The 5,543-nt window shown below is 34.0% G+C and overlaps 1 pseudogene; it reads right to left on the bottom strand.

Moving 5' to 3' along the window:
• Positions 1-304: 304 nt before the first annotated feature.
• On the bottom strand, positions 305-654 carry LOC122726667 (annotated as a pseudogene).
• Between the last annotated feature and the right edge of the window lie 4,889 nt (positions 655-5,543).

Below are 5,543 nucleotides of genomic sequence, written 5' to 3'. Positions count from 1 at the left end.
CAGTGATGATTTGTTCTGTAGGATTCTAAATATAGGTAAGTTAACTAAGGAATCATGTTTCAGGTTTTAGTCAATTTCCATTAGGAAGAAGATTCATAACTTGTAAGACCACAACATCTGTAATCTGATAATTATAAATAGCATCAAAATTAATGAAAAGAAAAAAAAAACAAATTATACCAACCAGTAAACCAAACCAGTAAAGAAATATTACAGGTTTTATGAAGTTATTATAAAACATCAGGACTCCTATACATAAAGTAATCAATGTATATATAAATTGAACATTTTCTGTATATTAATTTTACTTCTTAGCTTGACTTTCTAATAAATCTTTAGCTTCATTGATTTTGGCTGCTACATAAGGAGATCCTCCCTTGTCTGGGTCGTTTAAAAGCATGATTCGTAGGTGAGTATCTCTAAATTTCCCCTTATTGGCTGTAGGGCTTACTCCCTTTATGAGTGTGGCTTCTCGATTTGTCATTTTGGGTTCAAATCTGCCTCTATAATAGCCATCACCGAAGGCATATTTTGGCAGACTTTGAATAGCTCATTTTACTTGAGACTCCTTATGCTTCACTGTTTGCAAAACATACCGGCCGCAAATCCTGTAGCAGCAATTGTCAGTCCAACTAATACCATTGTGCTGGCCATGGCTCAGCCAGCGCTGCCCTGAGTCTGCAAAGCAGCAGCTCATCCCAACCTAGAGGCTGGGCATCTGGCCTGGCTCTGCCCCAGGCCGCGGGCTTGGCTCAGGCCTAGGCTCCGTCCTCTAGTAGGGCCGAGCGAAGAGGAAGCACATAGCCATCTATTTCTATTAGTTCTCTATATATCTTGGAAACCAAACCCTTACCCTAAATATTTGATATTAAAATTTCTCCCCAGTCAACTACTTTTCTTCTCATGCTGATTCTAATACTTTTGTCAGTGCAAAAGATGTTCAATACTGTCATCAAAATGAAATTCTTTTATTTTTTGGAATTACTCCTATACTTTGCTTATGAATTCATCTCCTATACAATGCTGTGAAAGGTTTATGATCTCGTCTAATTTTTTTTAATGCTATGATCTAAACTATTCAAGTCAATAAATATTTATTAAGCATCTCCTAGGTACCAGGCACTGTGTTAAGTGCTTTTCAGGTCACATATACTTCTTGAATTTGTTGAAAAATTATGGTATAAATTGTTAATCTAAACCACATTTCTACCAGACTTCTTTTCAGTTTTCCTAGTAATCTTTGTCATTCATTATTAAGTAATTAGAAAAGCAATCCTTCTTCTTTCCTAAATTATTGATGTTTTTAGCATAATTGAACACAGGGTTACTGAGTTCCATTACTTCTGATTTTTCTTTGTCTCGTCTGTTCCATTGATCTACTTTTCTCTTTTTAAATCAGTAAAAAATGGCCTTGTTGACTGCTGTTTCATAATACAGTAGAAATAATATTGCCCTCCAATTAATACTTTTCTCATTATTTCCTTTGAAATTCCATTTTCCCCCAAATAAATTTTATTATTTTTATTATGTCCTGTAAAGTACTCCTTTGGCATTTTAATAGCTATAACATCAAACCCATAAATTAACTTTGGTTGTAGCATTATTTTTATTATATTGGCACAGTCCAGACATGAACACTGAATATTCTTCAACTATTTAAGTTCTTTATTTAAGGTTCAGTTTGTAATGAAATCTCTATAAGTACTGTGTGCTTTGGTAGATTGACTAAAATATTTCATGTGTTTTGTAGTTATTTTGAATGACTTTCTTTTTTATATATAGACATATTGATTTTTGTGGGGTTTAGGACGGAGCCTGCAACTTTGCTGAAGCTATTCATTATTTCAATTTCCATAATCATTTTATTTTTGATATGTTGAATGTCTATATTCCAATGCACTGAAAGACTTTTTAAAAGTATTTTATGACTGTTTTGGAGAAACAATTGCTATTCAGGGCCTATGATTTCGGAGTATATTACCTATTGTCTATTGCAAATATTTCCTTTCTGACTTGTGGTATTGCATGTTTTTGACAATATATTTTCATTTTATTTTATTTTTTATTTTTTGACAATATTTTAAATAGTTATTTGTCCATATTTAAAATTTGCCATCCTCTGTTCTCTACCCCTCCCCAATTTTTTCCAAAGAAAGTATCACTTCTGGACTTCAATCAATCAGTAAACCAAATGCATTTATTAAATGGATACTATGTGCCAGGAACAAAAGATAAAAGAATATTGCTTTCAGTAAATAAGAAGGAATTTGAAATTGCAAGCCAAAATTAAAAACAAAACTATTCTCCATAGCCAGAACTCATATCTAAGCTATATCTTTCTTCCTGCAGTTTTCTTTGTTCATAGTATTATTTTTATATTGATAACAGGCTACCATTAGTTAAAATACATTAACATGGTATTCAAAGACCAAGAATAATCTGTGTGACCTCGGGCAAGTCACTTAACCCCTCTGCATTTATTTTTTTTTCTGTAACATGCAGGCAGGAATGTTTTCAGGCTCAAATAAAATAATGGAAGTAAAATACTCTACATACCTTAAAGAACTATATTAATGCCAGAAATCATCTTCATCATACTATTATTATAATTATTGTACTACACTTCATTCTCTGCTTCTACTGCATTTCTGCTGAGCTTATTGAACAGTATAGGAATATAAATGTTTAACAATCTGGTTGGGGAAGAAAGTGGTGACATATGTACCCACTTTTTAAGCTTAATGTATTTTATTAACATTTTCTTAGGTCTAGACATACACCAAGACAATAAATTAAGACTTGATTTTTTGACTTTTGCCAATTTCTGAGGTATAAATTCACACACTGAAAATTTAACAATTGACTTGAGCTGGTTAAAACTAACTCCTACACACTTTGGTACAGGGTCTAGGTTAGGTGTTGGCAAACTACTATGTAAAAACCTTTCTTAGCTCATAGGCTGTGTAGTAGTGGCAGGGCACTAGTTTGCGGAGTCATGGTCTAGGCTATTCTTTAGTATTTGTTGTTGTTGTTGTTATTCTTTAGTCTTAAACTGGCTGTTCATATTAAGTGGGCTCCATCCAAGAGGCTTAAATATGTTTATTAATATTCTTGGTAATGGATTTTGGTGCTTATAACAAACAAAAAAGACTTTAAAAATAAAAGAAACCTCTTATTGCTGACATCACTATCCTCTGGTACAATATAAACCCTGTGCCTTTAGAAAAAAAAAAAAAGGTTCTGTCCAAAGTAAAAGAAGGTCCAGGAGACCATTGAAAACAGGTGTAAATCTCTCTAATATACTTGTTTTAAAAATATTGGGGATGTTTTGGTAAGTTTCATTGGGATAACAGATTAAGAAAACTTGGCCTAGGAAAGAAAAAAGGTCCAAGTTTGCTATAAGAAAAAAAAAGTCCCATAGCATATTTTTTTATGCTATGGAGAGCTTGATTTGAGTAAACAAGGGAACAAATTGTTCTGAATCAAGAAGAGAAAATGTCATCACTCTAGGCACATAGTTAAATTCAATGGGAGAAAAGGGAGAAACAATAATAATATTATTTGGTGACCATTTCTGACAGTAATCTTTTCCTCTCTTTAGTGATCTGATATTGGGCAAGAGGGTGCATTAATGTCTAACTTGCAGTGTGAAGGAGAATTCTGTTTTTGCCATAATCCTTTTATAAGGTGGCATATACAAAGAAAGGCAAAAATAAGTCCCGGAATGTGGCTGCACAAGAAGAAGATAATGCCTTTGCCTCCTAAGTTGGTGTTTGTTTCTGTATGTGTTTTTTTTTCCTCCCTCATTATTTGTGTGAGCAACAAAAAGAATATTGAGGTTGACAAACTGAAGGGTCTTGTGTCTAAAGGATCCTTGGAAGTTTGTCAGAAGGACAGCCTCAAAAAATGCAGTTTGAAAATCTAGCATTATGCAGGGAGTCATATGTGTGTGTGTATGTACATATATACATATAAATGCACGTACAGTATAAAAATATACTAACATTTTTCATTCAGAACAATTTCTTCCATTTAAAAAAATCATCAGAGGCCACTCTTGAAGCCCTAGAACCAAAGAAATATTTGTTGCAGCTTTTTTTTCTTTTAGCAAATGTATCTTTTTATGTTATAGGCCAAAAATTTCATAAATTTGTAATACCAATCAAACTTGTCAAAACATATGTACTATACAAATATATTGTATGTGTGTATGTATATATGTATGCATGCATGCGAGTGTATATATGTATGTTTGTGTTCCCTATTTTTCCCTATTCAAATGACTTGGTGTTCTGGGGCTTTGTCTTTCTCAAAGAGCCCCCTCCTAAGTACTGGAATTTTAGCTAAAAGAGATGCCTGAGTCCAGGTTTCTTCTTAGTTAAAGGCTTCAGTTGCAGATTAGAGCTGGAAGCAGAGAGATGCTCCACAATCTCATGCCCTGTGGAGCTATTCCTAGAAAGGACCAGAGGTGACCAGGAAACCATCACCAGTCACAGCCATATTAAACCATCAGGGAATAAGGCCTAGCAGATGCTACATACTTTCCCCAGATATCATGCTGTCAGAGAGTGCATGCCATGTGAGACCTACGGGTAGTAAGCCTAGTGGGGGTAGTTGATAAATAATATCATTAGAAAACATTGGTTATCATGTAGCATCAGAGGAATCAGTTGCCAGACATATGTGTACTCTGGTCACACATAATCTATATGCGGGTGCTGTTCCATGCACATTCCCTGTATTTGTCCACTTTCCTCAGTGACAGTTCACGCATATGTAGGGAAGTGTGCTGCAGGCATATAAGAATGATGATGATAATAATTTATATAGCACCTACTATTATTGTGCACCAGAAACTTGCTATGTGCTTTCCAAATACTATTTCCTTTGAATCCATTCTTTTTCGCTAAATACCTCTGACTGACTAGTAAACATATCGATGGGGGCTCACGAACTAGGGTCTTGAATTGATTCAAGCCCATGGAGAACTGTTAATCTGGGATAGTCTTTGTCTGGGGGGCCCATGTGCAAGTTGGAAGATGTTCACAGATGTTATTCCTTGATCAAAAGGATGCTATGAATATAATCTCTTTTTATATTATTATATTTTCTCCAAGTGTTTCTTGATAAAAAGTACTACTGAAAATAATCTTTTTTAAAGGTAATAAATATTTTTATTTATAGTTTTGAATTCTAATTTCTATCCCTTCTTCCTTCCCTCCCCTTTTCCCTCTCTGAAGTGGTAAGCAATCAGATATAGGTTATACATGTATTATTATATAAAGCATTACCATGTTAGTCATTTTGATAAGAAAACTTGGATAAAAGAAAATAATGAAAGAAAGTGAAAAATAGCATCCTTCAGTTTGTGTTCCATCAATATCAGTTCTTTCTTTGGAGGTGGATAGTATGTTTCATCGATAGTCCTTTGGGATTGTGGATCATTGTATTATTGAGAATAGTTAAGTCTTTCACAGTTCTTCATCAAACAATACGGCTGTCCATGTGCACAATGTTTTATTGGTTCTGCTCTCTTAACTTGA

This window comes from Dromiciops gliroides, chromosome 4 (assembly GCF_019393635.1).
Source record: "Dromiciops gliroides isolate mDroGli1 chromosome 4, mDroGli1.pri, whole genome shotgun sequence".
In the NCBI taxonomy this organism is placed as follows: domain Eukaryota; kingdom Metazoa; phylum Chordata; class Mammalia; order Microbiotheria; family Microbiotheriidae; genus Dromiciops; species Dromiciops gliroides.
Note: the sequence above shows the minus strand (reverse complement) of the source record. Positions and strands in the feature narration are given on the sequence as shown.